Below are 20,331 nucleotides of genomic sequence, written 5' to 3' on the forward strand. Positions count from 1 at the left end.
ATCTCAGCTTGAGTGGGTGGCAGAAGAGCCATTCTCCACTATGCTTTCCTCTTCCCTGAGGGCGGCAGCCAGCGCGTGGGCTCTGCTACCTGAACGGGCTGCTGCCTGCAATGTTAAGAATTCCCCCCAGGCTGGCAACCCACACTGCAGGTCTTGGACTAGCTTTGCAGGTCCGGAAATAGCCCCGGGAAAGCACCGGCTTTTGGTCTATTCAATAAAGTCTAGGCAGGTGCCTGGCAAGTTATGGGGAGTGGGTGAAGAAAAGCTGGGTGTAGGCAGTGGTGTGGTGAGGTCACTTTCCTCCACTCACAGGTCCAGGAGGACCGGAATGGTGGAATCCACACTCAGGCTTTTTTGCCTCTTCTGGTAGCGCAGAATGCACCTCATGTGGTGAGGATGTGGGAGGTGGTGGAGCCCAGGTCAGGTTACCTTGGAGTCAGGGCAGATGGTGCAGACAGGTTGTTTCTGGCAGTCACACAGTCAGATTCGGGTAGGTAAAGCCTCCAGTGGTACGATTAAGGGGAACCCAGAACACATGAAGGGAGGATAAAGGTCTCTGTGGGCTGGTTTTGTGTCCAAAAGAAAGGGATCTGGAGGTCACAGTGGAACCCATATGTGTACTTACACATATTGTGAGCAATAGAGCTGGGCGCCCCACTCCTGCTGCTGTTCTTTCCCCATACCACACTAGGCTGAATTGATTCCATGGTTGGAAGTAAGTAAGTCAGAAATTTTGAGAGAGTTTAAAATAATCCTCAAATCTCCTCACCTTTGGCCAGACCCTGATGAGAGCACTGTGTGTGGTTTTGGTCCCACCATTTTAAGAAAGTTTAGAAAGGTTTCAGCAGAGAATTGTGGAAAATTTGGTGTTTATAAATTAGGAATTGGGAGGAAAGGGCCAGAGCAATCATCAGGTGGTCTGAAAAGAAAGAGGCCCAGGAGGGAGCCAGACTGAGGCTAAGTCCTCTATTTTTACCACTCTTAGTGTTGGGAGCAGGAGGGACAGCTCATAGCCAGGGTAACCCCAAATGAGATTGATCTGTTTAGACCCTCCCTGAGTCTCTAAAATAAATGAGTTCATGGCAGAAGTTTCTTTGAAGATCTATTAAAATAAGATAATTTATCACATGCTGATGATTTAGTCACACGTGCCTGAGGCCTGGACCCAGGCCAACTGGCCTCCTTAAGACTCATACCATTTGAAAATTTTACTAAACTCTGAAAACCAGATTTTTTTAAACCATTTCCTCCCTTAATCCATAGTAATTCTAAGGCCAGAGTTAGGAGCAACTTCCACTTAGCTTCCGTTATCAGCCTGAAAACAGGTAGGAACTTTGATATCTCAAGGCAATGGGGGCTGGAATTCCATTAGTTAAACTCTCTGAAGCCTTTTCTTCCAGGAGACATTGCTGACTTTTGGGGGCTTTGCTATTTGATGAGAGATTTCCTGCTCCTAATAAGAAGGTTGGTGGCTGCCCTGCTCCTTCCCAGGGGGTATGGACTGTACATGTCTTGTGACATGTGTGTTATGGGAGGAACAGGGGACATCCAACCTGAGGACCCATCATTTTTCTAGGTTCCTCATTGTTGGGACAGATTAACCAATAGGCTTTAGGTGTGCATGTGTTCAGTCGCTCAATCGTGTCCAACTCTTTGCAACCCCATAGACTTTAGCCCACCAGGCTCTTCTGTCCATGGGATTTCCCAGGCAAGAATACTGGAGTGGATTTTCCCAGGCAAGAATACTGACATGGATTGCCATTTCCTCCTTCAGGGGAACTTCCTGACCCAGGGATCAAATCCTCCTGCATTGGCAGACAGATTCCTTACCACTGAACCACATGGGAAGCCCAATAGGCTTTATGACATTCCTGCAATACCCCACATACCATATGGTTTGGGAAAAGGCATGAAACAAGGGGACTAAGACCCAAGCCTCATGCCATTCCCTTACTTAACTAGGTGTCACAGGGAGGCATTCCTGAGCCTCAGAGTCCTTAAGTGAAAAAAACTGGGTAATATGAACAATGCCTACCCTCCAAGGGCTGGCGGGGGGGGGGGGGGCGGGGAGGGCTTCCTAAGGATTATGTGGAAAGAGGCAAGAGGAAACAGCTTTGTAAATCATGCTGGGCTTTCTGGTATTGACACCATTGTGAGGTCAGTTCTTGCCTCAGCAAATAAGACTCAGCATACAAACGTCATTTCAGGTCTGTTATTCCATCAGTTATACCTCGTTCTGTGAGACACGGTTAATAGTTAAGAGAAACTGCCGTTTATAATAATAATATCCAAAAAATAACAATAGTAGCTAACAGCAACAGATCTGTCTGAATGTACTTGAACTATGGAAATAGTTTACCCATATGCGGTCCTCATTGCAGCTCTATCAACTGTTATACTGTTACTGTTCCCATTAAGGATGAGGAAAACAAGGCTTTGTGAGGCTGGTCTCTTGGGTGTGGATACATAGAAAGGGTGGGGTGTAGAAGAACCAGGAATGTGAGCCTCTGGAGTCAGAGCCCCAAACCCTAACCCCTGTGTGTCTGGCCCTGTCTATTGCACGGTGTTGGTTAGCTCTGTATAAGCATATGGAGATACCTCAGATGTACTTATTCCGAGCAGTCAGGGGTTTCTCCAGATTCTGGTGACATATCCCAGTTTGACCGGTGGCTGCAGCTCAGATGTGTATAGGCACTAACAGGTTCAGATCTTTTCGTTCTTCCTGGTTTCATTTCAAGAGCCTGGGGACACTCAGGCGTGGGATGAGTTTTTGGTACCTCCTGCTGCAGGAGTCAATACAATTGATATTTACTCTGGAGAGTCTCTATTGCTTCTCTGACTTGCGTGCGTGCCTGCATAATTGCTCAGTTGTGTCTGACTCTTTTGTGACCCTGTGGACTGCAGCCCACAATTGCTGAACAAAATCTTGGCTTTCTCTGCCCACTGAAGCCAAATAAAAGTTACAGAGACAGAGTTTGGAGGATATAAAAAGGTGGCCTTAATCCTCAGCTGGCGGAGAGGGTAACCGAGTAGGCTCATGCCTCAAGAATTGTGCCGTCCCCCCCATGAGGAGTCTCAGTTCAGTTCCGTTCAGCCGCTCAGTCGTGTCCGACTCTTTGCGACCCCATGAACCGCGCAGCACGCCAGGCCTCCCTGTCCATCACAAACTCCCGGCGTTTACTCAAGCTCATGCCCATCGCGTCAGTGATGCCATCCAGCCTAGGGGTTTATATAAGATGAGCGCTTGTAGTTAAGGGTCAGGGATGAGGAACAAAGGTGTTAGAATCTTGTTCTTCTTGCATTGTTTCAAAAATAGTCACAGGCTGGCTTCAGGTAGCCTCTGGCAGTCTGGTGGCCCAGTAATTGGGTCCATTATGTATTTTCACTTCGGCCTTCTTTCTGATACAGGAAAACTTCTGAGGGTTGATCTGCCAAGAGAGTGCTATAAAGCTGAGCACCAAATACAGGATGTAATTGGCATAGAACCAAAGGATAATAGGTGCAAAATGTAGCTTATGCAGAATTAGAGGGCAGAAAACCAAACTTATTTACAGACATGCAGAGTTAGGGGGCAGAAAAGCAAGCTTAGTTACAGAGTACAGATTAGGAACAGTTAAAAGTAAAAACTAAGAATGTTTGGGACTGTTCACTGTTCTCTTTATCTTCTCTGTTCTCAGGAAAGGGAAAGAAAAACTCATTCCTCATTTTTCCCTTTCTCTGCAATACCAGGCTCCTCTGTCCATGGAATTCTCTAGGCAAGAATACTGGAGTAGATTGCCTTTCCCTCCTCCAGGGGATCTTCCCAATCTGGGGATCCAACCCACATCTCCTGCATTGGGAGACAGATGCTTTAGCACTGAGCCACCTTGCCTACAGCATTCTTTTTTTTTTTTTTAACATGTAATGCTTTTTAGTAACATAAGGCTAATTTGTGTTATTGAACACAAATTATAAACACATGTTCTTAGAAATAATTACTGTGTGTGTTGTATTTTTTTAACTCCTTTTTTTATTAAATAATTTTTTAATTAAGAAGTAGAGGACCTGCTCACCAGCTGTTGTCAGGGGGAGCAGTTCAGCATCCAGAATGCCTAAGCTCCAAATTAAAAACAGGTTCATTCAGTGTTTATAGGGCACGAGTTGGGGAGGTGAGGGGAAACCTTGGTGGCTAACATATCCTGGCAACCTCAAAGAGATCTGTTTCTTCTTAAAATGAAACTTTTGGAGCCAAACTGTGGTTATCTTATAGAAGGAGTGGTTGATTGGTAATTGCTGCCCACATTTTTGAAACTTTCACACCCAGGGTCCCAGCTTAGTGAAATAATGGCTGTCCTGTCCGTGGTGGGTGGAAGGCGGGGGAAGAACAGTGGGAAGAAGGAGATCTCACAGCTGGACCCGAGTGGCTCTGGTGACCCCCTACATGAGGGAGGGGTGCTTTGTCCTGGCCTGTGTCCATAATGTCCGGAGGCTTCTGACCGCCAGCCGTGGGGAGGCAGCTTGGGCCTAACTTCTCAGTTTCCAGAGGAAAGTGCTACGTCCCCACAGCCTGCAATCCATGCCTGGGGAGACACTGAAGAGAATCCCCTGGACCAGAGAATGCCCTCATCCACCTATGAGCTGACATGCTCTTTCCTTCCTGGGCTGTTTCTCTGACACATGGGACAGCATATGTTATGTTCTCCAGGGTGTCTGTCCTGAGAGGCCCACCTTGCTCTGCTTAATATATGTGTGTTGGGGGTCGAGGAGGAAAACTATGGCACTGGGTGGGGTGGAGGTCAGAGGTTATTCAGATCTTTCCTCCTGTGACTGTGCCTCAAGCCCTTTCCTGGATTTCATTTTGTCTCCTGGTGATGAATTTAACAAGTGGAAAGTGAAAGTGAAAGTCGCTCAGTTGTGTCCGACTCTTTGAGACCCCACAGAGTATACAGTTCACGGAATTGTCCAGGCCAGAATACTGGAGTGGGTAGCTTTTCCCTTCTCCAGCGGATCTTCACAACCCAGGGATCGAACCCAGGTCTTCCACATTGCAGGTGGATTCTTTACCAACTGAGCCACAAGGGAAGCCCAAGAATACTGGAATGGGTAGCCTATCTCTTCTCCAGCAGATCTTCCCAACCCAGGAATTGAACCGGGGTCTCCTACATTGCAGGCGGATTCTTTACCAACTGAGCTATCAGGGAAGCAAGTGGAAGAAGGATTATTTTGAAATAATTACAGATTTATAGGAAAAATGGTGCTGAGAGGACCTATGTACTTTTTACCTGGTTCCTCCCAAGGGTCACCTTACATAGCTGCAATGTAAGACCAAAAACAGGAAAGTGACATTGTAGTAATGTGTGAGTATTGTTCCAGGCCATTCAGTCATGTATACAGATTTAGGGAACTGCCATCCCTCTGCTTTAAGACTATCCCATTGCCACCGAGGTCTCCTTCTGACTACCCTAATATGTTCCCTAGTGCTGTAACTTTGTCATTTTGAGACCATTATATAAATGAAATCATGAAATATGTGTGTGAACTTTTGAGATTGCTTTTTTCATTCAGCATAATGCCCTTGAGATCATTTCAAGTTGTTCCATGTATCAATAGTTTGTTTCTCTTTATTGTTGAATACTGTTCCATGGCATGGATGTTATCATGATTTGTCCAGCCATTCACCTACTGAAGGACATTTGGGTTGTTTCCAGTTTGGGGCTATTACAGATAAAGCTGCTATGAACAATCATGTACAGGTTTTTGTGTGGGCATGAATTATCAGTTTGCTGGGGTAAAACCCCTAATGCTGGGAAAGATTGAAGGCAGGAGGAGAAGGGGACAACAGAGGATGAGATGGTTGGATGGCATCACTGACTCGATGGACATGAGTTTGAGCAAGCTCCGGGAGTTGGTGATGGACAGGGAAACTTGGCATGCTGCAGTCCATGGGGCCGTGGAGTTGGACCCGACTGGGCAAGTGAACTGAACTGAAAAGCCCAGGAGTGAATTTTCTGGGTCACATGGTAGTTTCCTGTTGATTTTTTTTTCTTAAAGAAACTGCCTAGCTATTTTCCAGAGTGGGTATAACATTTTACATTTGCACTAGCAAGGTATGAGAAATTCAGTTCCTCTACTGAATTTGATGTTGTTACTGTTTTTTATTTTAGCTATCCTTTTTTTTTTTTTTGAAAGAATTCCTCCCCTACAGAAGGGCACTGCCACTGGTGAAAATAAACTGGAGGACCCCATTTTTATACAATAACAGAATGTCAACACTGGCTAGAACCTCCTCCAAATGAAAAATGGAGGCAGAGAGAGGTGGTGACCTCTGCAAGGTCTCAGGGAACCAGGAGTATTTTATCTCTTCGAGTTGGTGTGTAGTGAGATCTCAATGTGGTCTTGATTTGCATGTCCCAGTTGGCTGGCGCTGTTGAACATCTTTTCATGTGCTCCCTCGCCATGTGTATACCCCCTTCAGGCTTCCCTGCTGGCTCGGTTGGTAAAGAATCTGCCCGCAGTGCAGGAGCTCGAGGTTCGACCCCTGGGTTAGGAAGATCCTGTGGAGAAGGAAATTGCAACCCACTCTACTATTCTTGCCTGGGGAGACAGAGGAGCCTGGCAGGCAGGCTACAGTCCACGGGGTTGCAAGGAGTCGGACACGACTGAGCGGCTAAACAGCAACGGCAGCAACACCCTCTTCCCTGAAATATGTGTTCATACATTTTGTCCCTTTTCTTGTTGTATTTTTGAATTATTGTTTTGAGACTTTTTTTTTTTACATATATGAGATAAAAGTCCTTCGTTGGGCATATTATTTGCAAACATTTTCTCCCAGTCTATAGCTTTTCATCCTCTCAGCAGAATCTTTCACAGAGAAAAAGGTTTTGATTCCAATAAAGTCTAATTTATCAATTTTTAAACTTATGGATCCTGCTTTTATTGTTGTTTGAAAATCCCCACCAAATCCTAACTCATAAAAGAGAAATCCTATGTTTCTTCTAAAAGTTTTATACATTTTCTACATTTCAGTCTGTGACCCATTTTGAGTTAATTTTTTGTATAGGTGTGAGGTTTAGGTCAAGGTTTCATTGTTTTGCCTGTGGTTAGGAACAAATAAATGGTTCCCGCACTGTTTGTTGACAAGACTGTCCAAACTCTATTGAATTGCCTTTGCGTCTTCGTCGAAGATCAGTTGGCTATACTTGTGTGGGTCCATTCTGGGTTTTCTATCATGCTTCATTGATGTATGTGTATATCTCTCTGCCCACACCACCATGTCTTGATTACTGTAGCTAAACAGAAAGTCTTGCTATGATGTAAAACTTGATTTTCATCCTGCAATGGTATGATTACCAAATCTTTTAGCCCACTCAGTTTCCCTTCTCCTTTGCCTTTTAGGAAGAGTTAAGAGCAGATTCAAAGCTTGCTTTTAATAACTGGATGGAATCTTATGTATTTACATCCTCCAGCTTTTCTTCTGGCTTGAGCTGAATGGTTGTCTTTTCCCTTGAATTTGATTTTTCAATATATGTTCCTAAACTTTTTCTATTTGTAATAACTGCCCTGCAAGGGAGGTATCAGCATTTCCATTTCATACTTGAAATCTAGGTGCATCCAAGACCACATATCCAGTCAGTGGCAAAGCAGGAATTCCCACCGGTGTCAGCTCACTCCCAGCCCCCTCCTTCCCATGGCCACAGAATGTCTCTCAGTTCCAGATTCTCTTGTCCATGAATATTTGGGTCTGAGCTTAGTGATCTCTTAGGTCCTTTTAGGTTCTCAGATTCCCATTTCATGCTATCAAGTTGCTGATTGAGATGAGACCAGGAGTAGGGCCAGTTGGATCTGAGCTTTGCTGGGAGACCTGCTCTGAAACCTGGCAAAAGAGGAGGGTATGGGCTGGCTGGGTTGTCTGCAATTAATCTCAGCTCTCTTGGTTTAGAGGACTTTGATTCCCTGGAATGGATTAAATGTGATCAGGGGTGATGGATGAAACCAAGGCCCAGAGACTCAGGCTACATTGTGGGCTGGGTGGATGGGATGATGCTGTGCAGTGATCAGCCCTCTCACCCTCTCCCCAGCCTCGTCACCTTGTTGGGTGGAGATGCTACAGAGGCTGTGGGTTGAGCAGAGAGCCCCAGCTGGGGCAATAACCCCAGGACTGTGGGGCACAGTCACCCCAGTCACCCCAGTGACCTGTGGGACACTCAGTCTGGTCAGCATCGGCACTGACCCCTACAGTGTTGACCTCTGCCTCTAGAAATGTGGGAACACTAACCCTTTCTGTAAGATTTAGTGTGTACCCAAGTCCTTTAGGAACCTGAGAGCCCCGATGATGAGTTTTGTTTACCCACACATCAGCCTTAACTATATATGTTCTGAAGTGTGTCCCATCCAACACCCTTGGGAGATGCTGGGCTGGAGCACAGAAGGCCTCAGTTAAAATGCAGATGGCACCAGGGGGACTTCATTAAGCTAGTGGCTGGCCCTGAATTCTAAAGGAGTGACCAGATCTCCACATTGGAGGAGGACAAGGAGATGAAGGTGGGCTCTGGAGATGTGGTTTAACTAACAGTGGTTATTACGTTTCTGTAGTAGTTTACATTTTATCCTAGAGTCAAGGGAATTTTATATTTTTCTTCTACAATATATCTGTTTGCTTCCAAATAATATGTTATGTCTACCCCCAAATGTAGTAGTAACACTGGTGCTCCAGGAAGCCACATCATGTTTGGCTCAGGTCTTCCAGGTATGACCCCAGGTAGAGTTTGGGAAATGATACCACAGGCCTCAAATTAGAACTAGTTTATGTGATTAACTCACTCAGCCAGCTTGTTGGGCATGGAGGGAATGATACCTAGGAAACGTCGGTGGGACAGGTATGGGGTGCGGGTGCAGGCCATTCCTGGGCTGAGCCCGTGGGACACCCCAGGAGAGGAGCTGGCTAGAGGATGCAGTGAGGCCCCTGTGGGCTTGGGGAGAGGGGGTGCCACACTGGTCCTGCCCTACTGGCTGCCTGAGAGATTGCAGGATGAATTAAACTGTTTTAGAAGTCCTTCCTGCCAGTGTCCAGGCCCTTATGAAATTGTCCTGATTTGCCTTTTATTCACAGTGCATTCAAAGGAAGTGGGGGGAGCTAAACATCACTCGCTCACAAGCCTGTACTGCATGTCTACTGTGGAGGCACTTCCCCAGATGACACTAGTTGCCCTCAGCTCTCTCAGAGGCCCCCCATGTTTCCAAGAAACAATAATCTGTAGTGCCCTGCCTCTCGGCGTGACCCATGGCCTCAATATGTGTAGGACTGAGGGGATTCCCAGGCTGTAGACTTTCAGTTTCAAAACTAAGATGTTCTGGGCAGATGGGGATAAGTTGGTCACCCCACTGCCTTCCTTGCTGTGACATTTTACAAGAATGGCCTTGCAGCCCCTGACTATAGGGTGGGAGAGGAGACTGTGGCAGGTCAGGGATGGTACCCAGGATGGAAATAAGCCTCACGGCAGGAAGGAACTAGAGGCTTCCAGGAGAAGACGGGTGGCAGGGCTCACTTCTCCCTCTTGTTTGTATGTGGAAGTCCTCCAGCCAGGCCTTGCCTTCATTGCTCATTATGACTTGTACAACATTTTAAACTTACTGTGTAGAATCCATACAAGTAATGATAAAACTGAGCTATAGAAACGCAGTGCTGGAGTGGAGCGGCGCAGCGGCAAAGGTTTTGGTATAACCAGGATGCAGATCCACATCTTGCTAACCGATCGAGTGAGGATCACCCCAGTGCCCAGGTCTCAGGAGCCCCTGTGCTATTCATTCATTCATCGCCCATGTTCGCAACCTTATCTAGTGGGGCAGGAGTTATGCTCAGCATATCCTTGAAGACAAGAGTGTGCCTTGCAAGAGGCAAAAAAATGGAAAAAGATGTCTCAGTGCTGCCCCAAAACCTGAGAAGAAAGATGGGGTGTCCTTCTGGACTGAACATGCCCATGGGAATGCCCTGGTACTCCATGCTCAAGCGAAGAAGACCAGTCCAGGGCTGGTGGGTGAAACATTCTTGTGCCAGCTGAGCTCACATGCTGGGACAGAGCTGGGTCTTAGACTCCAAAATGTAGCTGCAGTGAAGCCAGCCAAATTTCGAACGTGCTGGCGTCTACATAGCTGAAGAAGTGGCCTTGATTATGCGTGAGAAGCTTATTCATTTGCAATTTTTGTGCACTGACCAGTTTAAATGACTTCGGCATCTGCTCAAAGAGAAGAAGCAATGTTACTTACACAATTACAAAGCGGAACAAGAAGCTCTAGGTAGTAGTCTCCTGAGTGACCCGGAGAGAGTTCTGGCCAAAGAAGGAGAGAAGTTAAAGCATCTAAAATGTCTTCAGTGGTATGGTCGGCGCTCTGGAATGAAAGCCTTATGACACAGGCAAGCTGAAGGAGCGCAGAAAGCTGGCCACACATGCTACTGCCTAAGAGGCCCATACCACTCGTTCCACTCAGGGGTGCTTGGCCTTTGTGGATTCCAATGACCAGACACTGCCTTACTCATGTTTGTCAGGACGACATATCAGGTTCTCTTTAATGCTGCCAGGGGCATGAGCTGGTACCCTGCAAGAAACCAGTTCCTGTCAGCCATTCTGAGGCTCCTTTCTGCTGCCCATTGCATTTCAAGTTGCCTCAGATGTATGAGCCCGAGCTGTGGGTGATGGTATGCAGTGCCCTCTTTCACCCTTGCTTTTTGACCCTTCACTAACCCTTGAAGATCATCTGGTCAAAGAAATTGCTGAAGGCCCAGCGGACGTTTTGGGCCACGTGCAGATGGCTGGAGATGGGTGCTGATCACAGGGATCTCCAAATTCTGAGAAAGCCTCTGCAACCGCTGCCTCAGAGTGGAGTGGCTACTGCACATGGGAAGCCAGGACCCACCCGTGTCAGTTGACCATGTGATTTGGAAACCAGCTGACTTTGGGGGATTTGTATTCCCCATTCTCTAAGGAAGTATTTCTGACCGTCTCTCACTAAAGGATAACCTAGGCCACCTTGTTTCTCTTCTGGATTATTGAATGCTATATAGTCTAACCAAATGTTGGGGGCAGGGACCAATAATGTCTTTCACTTGTGATGTTTTCCCACTCCAGGCAAGTAAGACAGTAGGTGATTCCTATCATAGCTGCTGAGATTGGGGCTGTGCCTAAGGGGAGAGGGATTTTTGTAATGCTGTTTCCCAAGTCTTGGGATAGCGATGATCCCAGTGGCTCGTTATCTCTGTCTGCACCCTATATTTTAGCCTTTCCTCACCTCTTCCCTAACTGAGTAATCTGAAGCTCCTCTCCTCAGTGATCTCTGACCTATAGCCTCTGAGAAAATAGCCCACAGGACTTGGCCCTTCTTAACCATCCATCTTGCTTCTAGACTATGTAAGTTTCTGTAGTGGCTATCTTATGTAAGATGCAATAAAATATTATATATAGTTTCTATTAAATGTTAAAATGTTATAAACATATCAGTTCAGTTCAATTCGGCCCCTCAGTCGTGTCCGACTCTTTGCTACCCCATGAATCACAGCACGCCAGGCCTCCCTATCCATCACCAACTCCCGGAGTTTACTCAAACTCATGTCCATCAAGTTGGTGATGCCATCCAGCTGCCTCATCCTCTGTCGTCCCCTTCTCCTCCTGCCCCCAATCCCTCCCAGCATCAGGGTCTTTTCCAATGAGTCAACTCTTCACATGAGGTGGCCAAAGTATTGGAGCTTCAGCTTCAGCATCAGTCCTCCAATGAACACCCAGGATTGATCTCCTCTAGGATGGACTGGTTGGATCTTCTTGCAGTCTAAGGAACTCTCAAGAGTCTTCTCCAACACCACAGTTCAAAAGCATCATATAAAAGAAACACAGTGCCCTTTGCACTTTTCAGAATTACTGAATTTCAGAATTGAAAGTGATGAGAAAGCTCATATGTTCAAAGAGGCTGGAATCTTCTTGACAATGTCCTCACACAGCCCCAGTGATGGGGATCTCACCACATCACAAGGCAGGCCTAACAGCTGTGGCCCCACAGGCAGTAGACAGGTCTCTCCTATGTGGGGTCACGTCTGCCCTTCTGTGTCTATCCCCTGGAGCCGATCCAGCAGAACCCCTCTTCCTGGTCACTTTCCTCACTGTGTCTGACAGAAGGGCAGTCTTCCTTCTCCCACAGGTCCCTCTAACTGGGTTGAACCAGAAAGCCCCAGGGGCCTGGGCTACCCTCTTTAAAAGCCTGTTTGGCCCTGAAGGTGGGCCTTGCTGAGGGGCAGATGTGGCCCCCAACTGTTGTTGTCCTGGATCACAGAGCTGTGATCAGAACCTCACTGGATCTGGTCATCACTCACAAGGGGGTCTCAGGCCCTGTGGAGGCTGGTGGGCCTGGGGTTTCCTGGAACCAGCAAAAACCTTCCTATGATGGGCACCCTCACCCCATCAGTCCCTGCCAGTTTGTTATGCCCTCAGGAACCCAAGGCCTACTCACACGCTGCCTTCTCTCCACCATCTTCCCTCACTTCTCCCTGACTTGGGAGCTCTTATGGAGAATCCTTGCCAAGCATGGAAGAGCCCTGGACAGGTCGTTGGGTCCATCCTCCAGGCTCCAGCTGGGCAACATCTCTCTGGAGCAAGTAGACAAGGGGCTCGCTGGGACCACACTCCCTGACTTTATCACCAGAGAGTGAGACAGAGACCCTTATGGAGGGCATCTGCCCTAATGCCAGTGGGAACATTCCTGTGGATCCCTGCCTGTACCCCAGACTGCACCCCCCACATCCCACCCACCCATGACCAAGCCAAAGTGATGTAGAACTGGCCTTGCTAGTGGGCCATCTGCAGCCCTGGACCTTGTCACTGACTTGGACAAGCGAGCCTTGGGGCCATGGCCACCTCTTCACTTTCAGACTGCTGCTGCTGCTAGGACGCTGTCCTGCTGGGCTCGCTTCTGCTCTAGCCTCCCTGTCCCGGGAAAGCTTGGGTCCAATGAGTCGACCTGTAAGTTTAATACACAAACAGGTGTATATGGTTCACAAGGAGTGGGGACACGTGTTAGTCAAGCCTGTTTTGGTTTACCTTAAAGTCACAAGTGTTTAGAATTCCCACCCTCGGCACCAGCACATTTTTAGCAGCAATTATGACTTTCTGAGCTATCACCACAAAGTCCAATGCATTTTATTAGGATGCATCTGTGTGATAAAACATGGGGCATATGAATATGTAGTTGTGAATGCCAGTGCATTGGGGGGCACCTGTATGTGCCAAATTTAGTGACATAACAAGGTCAGGTCTTTTCAGAAATGCTCTCTGTGCTGTGGGGTGCATGCTGTCCACGTTGTAGAGTGGAGAAAATTGACGGGCAGCTTGTGGGAACTGCCGCATCACACAGTGACAGAGTTGGGGTTCAGGGACCCTGTCTTAAGAGTCAGTTTGTGTCCCGCCACAAACCCCGACCAGCCAAGCCAGGCCTTTGCTACTTCAGTCTCCAGACCAACAAACACAGCAGGCTGCTTACTTATATTTATTGCTTTATTTTCCCAAGCCAAACTTCACACTGGTGACCCCCAAATTCCGTGTTCCTCAGTTTTCCTCTCTTGCTACACCTTCCCTCACCCACAGCACATAAGCATTGACAATAGGACCTGGCGTGGGGGTGGGGGCAGCAATCAAGTGGCTTAGAAACCCTTCCTGAATGAATAAATGGAAACCCAGTCCGCTGAACAATGCTTAATCATGTAATTCATCTGTTCAGAAACTTATAGTGAGGAAACGACTTGTGTATCTAGCAATTGGCAAGACAGTAAATAAATCTTGGGACATCCGCCTATGAAATATTTACAAGTCAGGTTTTAAAGATTTATTGTGAACAGTTTTGACTTGGGGGAAGAGTTCATTCTATAAACTTAAGTAGAGGTGGCAGGGTGGACATTCGTGTGAAGAGATGATCCAGATCCACAAGACCTGGAGAGGATATGCCTGAACAGAGGTAGTTCTCTGAGTGGGAAGCCTATAAATGGTTTTGTTCTTCTTCTTTGCGACATTCTGTGTTTTCCATATTTTTACGATAAACGTGTCCCGCATTTATAATTAGAAGAAGCTACCAATTAAAAGCCCTGAAGTTTGTGATGCTACCCCCCACACCCACCTTTGCCTGGTACAGCGAGGTCTGTCACTGTGGCCTGTGAAATGAGATGTGAGGTAGGAGGAGGCAGATCTTCAGGTCCCTGAGGGTGGACCAAGGATGCGGCCAGGAGGGCAGCCAGGGGATGGGATTGTTTGCAAGGACCATTCCTATGCCAGTCACTGCTCCCACTGCATTTTTTTTTTTTTTTGGCTGCACTGGGTCTTTGTTGTTGCATGCAGGCTTTCTCTAGTTTCAGTGCTAGGGCTTCTCATTGTCATGACTTCTCTTGTTGCAGAGCACAGGCTCTAGGCTCGCAGGCTTCAGTAGTTGTGGCTTTCAGGCTCAATAGTTGTGGCACATGGGCTTAGTTGCCCCATGGCATGTGGAATCTACCCAGACCAGGGATTGAACCTGTGTCCCCTTCATTGGCAGACAGATTCTTAACCACTAGACCACCAGGGAAGTCCTGGTGCATGCAGTCCACTGCATTTTTTTTTTTTTTTTAGTTTTATGGCTCCTCGGTGATGAAGGTGAAGTAAGATAATAATACCTTAGTTCTTAAAGAGAGGCAAACCTATGGAACATTTTCTTTTCTGGGAAGATTGAGCAGTGTCTCTGTCCAGGAGGCCTCTCTGCTGTTCTGGTGCCCACTCCCAAAGGCTGGCTTAGAGCTTGGGAATCCAGTCCTAAAGGTTAGCCAAACATTTTAGGGAAGTGAATGTACCTGATGGGCTCTGTGCCATTTAGGAAGAGTGGGCCTGAGTGGTGAGGACAGAGGGTGGGACAGCATCTGCTCAGGGGTGCCTGGGATCCAGTGCTGAGTCTGGAGTTTTATACCTGGGAGAATGTGGCGACATCCCTGGGTGGGCTTTCACGCAATCATTTTGGTTAGCCGTGAGTCATTTGGTGACCACTGCTTGCAAGTTGGCACTCTACTAATGTCATAAACAGCAGGGGTTTCAGAACTCTGAGGCCAGGAATGGTGTTAGGACGGCTGCCTGAAATGCAGTCATTCATTCATTTATTCATTGTTGTTCAATTATTCAGTCATGTCTGACTCTTTGAGACCCTATGGACTGCAGCATGCCAGGCTTCCTTGCCCTTCACTATCTCCCAGAGTTTACTTAAACTCATGTCCATTGAGTCAGTGATGCCATTCAACCGTAACATCCTCTGTCTCCCCCTTCTCCTCCTGCCCTCAATCTGTCCCAGCATCAGGGGCTTTTCCAATGAATCAGCTCTTCACACCAGGTGGCCAAAGTATTGGAGCTTCAGCTTCAGCATCAGTCCTTCCAGTGAATATTCAGGGTTGATCTCCTTAAGAATTGACTGGTTTGATCTCCTTGCTGTCCAAGGGACTCTCAAGAGTCTTCTCCAGCACCACAGTTTGAAAGCATCAGTTCTTTGGCACTCAACCTTCTTTATGATCCAACTCTCACATCCATACATGACTACTGGAAAAACCATAGCTTTGACTATATGGACCTTTTTCAGCAAAGTAATGTCTCTGCTTCATGCAATATGTGATTATTGATCACCTAGTCTCAACCATTGGAGGTACAATGATGAACAAAACAGAGTGGTCCAAAGCCCTCCTGAGAGACACAAACAGTGGGCAGATGCACAAATAGACGCAAAGTTATGTGTCAAATAAGAGGGGAAAGAATTGGGTTTTGTGAGAAGGAGGAGGTAGAAACAGAGCTAGATTCTGCTCAATACTTCAGGGGTCATGTACTCTGAACTCTAACATGCCACCTTCATGCTTCTGCTATTTAACCTCTGCATGGGGAACACGACCATGAATCAGAGGGGCCTGTCTTCCAAAGGCTCTTGTTAGTTGCAGTAAGATGAGAGAACTATAGTGAATTGTGGTTTTCATCAATATGACAGGTTTACATAACATGGGACCCTCCTATTACAAATACTTAGAGTTTCTGGATAAAACAGAATACCATCAAATATTTGAATACAGTGCTGAACTTGGAAGAAAGGAAGTGAAATCTTCAGGGGCAGAAAGTGATGAACAGTATATCTGCTGACTCTGTAGCAGGGATTGAGGGGAAACTGTGTAAAGAAACTCTCAAGAAACTCCTGATGGAGATTGGGTATTAGTAATCTCACAGGCAGCAAATATGACATGGGGTGTTGGCACACAGACTCATGCATGAAGTTGGGTCCTTGGTGAGAAAGGAACCAGAAAAACTCTGCCCACCACCTGGTTAGAGGTAAGACGCATAACTCTAACTGGACCTCTAGGTGAAATAATTCTGAGAAATCAAAACCCCAAGTCTGAGCCACGTGAACTTGGAAGCAGAATGTATACTATCCACACAGTATGGGGATCTCTAATCAAATAAATTAGCATAAGAAATTGGTTCTGGACTGGTGCTAACTCTTTGCTATCTGGTAGACACAGAGGAAAACCACTCTGGAGGGATACTTCTGCAATCCAGACCAAAAGTATCCCAAGAGAAGACTGTGCTCATGGGAAGAGGAGCTTACACTAAACAGTCACACAGGAAATGACCCACCATAAGCCACAGACAGCACATATATAATATATCACTGGGGAAGGCTAGCACCTCAAGATTTTGAGATAATGGTACACTTTGAAAGAGACTATAAAATTATATTGAGGACTTCCCTGGTGGTCCTGTGGTTAAGAATCCACCATGCAATGCAAGGGACACTGGTTTGATCCCCGGTCTGAGAAGATTCCACATGCTGAGGGGCAACTCAGTCTGTGCAACACCACAGCTGGGCCTGAGCTCTAAGAACCTGGGAGCCATGACTACTGAGCAGTGTGCGGCGATTACTGAGGCCCACGTGCCCTAGAGCCCACACTCCACAAGAGAAGCCACCACAAAGAGAGGCCCATACACTGCGCCTAGAAGGAGCCCCACTCCTTGCAACCAGAGAAAGCCCACGTGCAGCAGCGAAGACCCAGTGGAGCCAATAAATACATGTAAATATATACTGACATGTTTAAAGAAGTGTAAGAAGAAATAGAAAACACCAGGGAAGAGCAAACACTATGAAAAAGGAACAAGCAGATTTGAGAAACACAAAGAAATTCTATAGCTATAGAAAGTAAAAATGGTTAGGTAGTAGATTAGATACAATGACTGGTTAATTAATAGATTAGATAAGTTCCCAATTTGAAGTCCTTAACTTAATGACATCTGCACTAAATGATATTAAGTGGAAGATAGGGTTGAAAAGTCACCTAAGTGCAGCACAGAGGAATAAAGAAGTGGAAACTGACACTTTCAGAGGAGAAACCTGGCAAGCACAGCCTTGGCCAAGTGACCAAGTTTAGCATCACCAGTGATAAGTTATCTTGAAAATATGTACCCTGTAACTAATAGGGTGAGAGGAGCAGTTAGTGGTCTTCCTCCCTGAAAAATATAACCCCAGTCTAACCTTGAGAAAATCATCAACAAACCCAATCTGAAGAACATTTTACAAAATATCTGATCAATAACGCCTCCAAACTAGGAATGTCTGAATGTCTTATTACAGGAGACCAGACAGCCAAATGTGGTATGGTGTCCTGGCTGGGATTCTGGGACAGAGAAAGGACATAGAAAAACCCAATGAGATCTGAATAAAGTATAGTTTCATGAGTTAAAAGAAAAAAAGAAGTGAAAACTATAAAAGGCAGTTTAAGAGATATGGAAACAGGAAAAATAAAGTCTGAAATGAGGCCCAAAGAAAAGAACAGAATGAATTGGTAAAATAGACAGTATTTTAAAAAAATGACAGAAAATTTCCAGAATTAATAAGACATATAGTACCTCAAAATAAAGAAAGCATAGTAACTTCTAACAGAAATTTACAAAAAGAAAGTATCCCTGTACATATCATGTATAGCTTCCCTGCATCAGCTTCCCTGGTGGCTCAGTGGTAAAGAGTCTGCCTGCAATGCAGGAGACCCTAGCTCGACCCCTTGGTTGGGAAGATCCCCTGGAGAAGGGAATGGCTACCCATACCAGTATTCTCGCCTGGGTAATTCCATGGACAGAAGAACCTGGGGGGCCGCAAAGAGTCAGACACAACTGAGCGACCAACAGGCTGATTTGACTTGGGTCCCTTACTTCTGTCTCCTACCCAGGCTCAAGAAAAGGGAAGTAGCTCACTTCTGGGCTCTTTCTTCAGCATCGTGATTTCTCTGACCTGCAGTTACAATTTCCCCCCTGCAGAAAGGAATGGCTACCCACTCCAGTATTCTTGCCTCAGGAATCCCATGGACAGAGGAGCCTGGTGTGTTACTGTCCATGGGGTCGCACAGATTCAGACATGACCGAGCAACTAAGCACAGTGTCAGTACACAGGTGTTGGGAGGCCTTTATTTTGTCTACTGCAGGATTTAATCACACCAGATCCAATAGCAGATACAAACACACATATGTATGTATTGATATATGAGTTAAGAGATTTATTTCAAGAAATTGGCCTAGGCTATTGCGGGGGCTGAATAAGCAAACCCAGAATTCACAGGGCAAGCAGTCAGGAAAAGATGATCACAGGCATTGGGCCAAAGCTCTTGTTGAGGGGAATCAATCTCTCTCTTTCCACCGTGCTTTTAATGTCTTCTGATTATTTAAACCAGGCCCACCCAGGTTATCTAAGATAATCTTCCTGAAAGTCAACTCATTATATATTTTAATTACAGCTGCAAATTTGCTTCACAGCCAACACCTAGTTTAATGTTTGATTGAATAACTGGAGACTGTAGCGTAGCCAAATGGACACAGCAAAAGTGCTGTCACAGGCTCAAAGGACAGTGACATTCAGGACAAGTATGGAACAGAATGTAGCAGCAAGGAGGAGAGATGAGCACCCCTGGGCAATAGGCCTGCAAAAGGAGAGATTTGCAGAGGGGCTTTGCTGACATCACTGATGGCAGGAATGGGTACGCAGGGGTGAGCTTCTGCAAGGGGGCCTGAAATGGGGCATGGCATCTTCTCCTTCCCACAGTGAAAATCCTGTCATTACTCTGTGCTTCCCTCCCCTCCACAGAGCAGACCCCCAGTATATCACCAACATCTCGACGACCCTTCCTACACTGCCCACTAATGTTTGTCTCTGACCTGCTGCTGAGGTCATAGCCCCCTGGGCTGCAGACATGAGTTGGTCATGATACTGGAAAGGGGGGTGAGCTCACATCTGCTGCCCCCAAGGCTGTGGCTTGTAGGTGTAAAGTATTCACTTAGCTAATATTTCCCCATCTACAGATGCTTATTGATGATTTCATTCAGGAGTCTTGAAACCTGCTGGAAGAGAGCACAGCCAAACAGACCAGGTGTGGATGATGAAACCACATTCCCTTGCACTTGCCATCAAGAGCTCCAGGCGAGGCAGTGGGGGTGTTCCAGGGAGCTGAGAGGCCAATGGAAGTGCACAGTCAGAGCTATCTGTGGGGTGCTCCTGGCTGCCGTGACAGAGCTGACAGAGCCTTAGCATGCAAACAGACCCCATACCCAGATGGGCAGATGGCCAAGGGGAGGGCAGAGGAAGCAAGGGTGTGCCTCTCGGTTTTACCCTCATTCCTTTGTAATGGGTTTACACAGAGGTTAGGCCTTGTCTCCAGGAAGGAGATGCTGGAAAGAAGGATTTGGGTTGGAGTTCAGGGGGACCTACTCGAATCTGAGGCGATGGTGTGGTCCCTGTACCAGCGGCATTGGCATCACATGGGAGCTGGTTAGAAATGTGAGTTCTTGTGCCCTATTGCAGATCTACTGAATCCAAAACTGCTGGTGGGGCACACTGCTTTAACAAACCCTCTAGGCCACTCTGCTGTGCCCTGAAGTTCAAGAACCTCTGCTCCGAGGCAAAGCACACATCAGAGCACTGATTCATAAGCAGAGGTCCCTGAGGCGGCTGTGGTAGTCTTGTCCCCACAGTATTCGTTAAAGTGACTGATGGGAAGTAACCGTATTAAATTGAAATGGTTCCCAGGGAGTGTGAATATCTAATGTGGAGTCGTAATTGATGGGAAGAACATTGGGGAACGTTCCAGACAGGCCAGTGGAGGCCTCCCAGAGCACCCCATGGAGAAAGGAGGGTGGGGAGGGGAGGGTGGGGTGAACAGAGCCTTCTTGGGCTTGACGAGCATGGTGGCCACATGTTGGAATTGGGAGAATCTCCAGGGGAGCTTGGTGCGAGGCTGAGTTCCATTTTAAACTCTTTTTTCCCACAGGTTGTTTGGAAATGGCACATTTT

General features: G+C 46.8%; 1 protein-coding gene and 1 pseudogene across 1 annotated transcript in view; both read left to right on the forward strand.

The window, feature by feature from the left end:
* The window catches only part of SLCO2A1 (solute carrier organic anion transporter family member 2A1), an 83,491-nt gene that overhangs the window by 649 nt on the left and 62,511 nt on the right, over positions 1–20,331 (forward strand). The gene's annotated exons all lie outside the window — the stretch shown is intronic.
* Positions 9,690–11,531, forward strand: LOC122445314 (annotated as a pseudogene).

The sequence above is a fragment of the Cervus canadensis genome, chromosome 7 (genome assembly GCF_019320065.1).
Source record: "Cervus canadensis isolate Bull #8, Minnesota chromosome 7, ASM1932006v1, whole genome shotgun sequence".
In the NCBI taxonomy this organism is placed as follows: domain Eukaryota; kingdom Metazoa; phylum Chordata; class Mammalia; order Artiodactyla; family Cervidae; genus Cervus; species Cervus canadensis.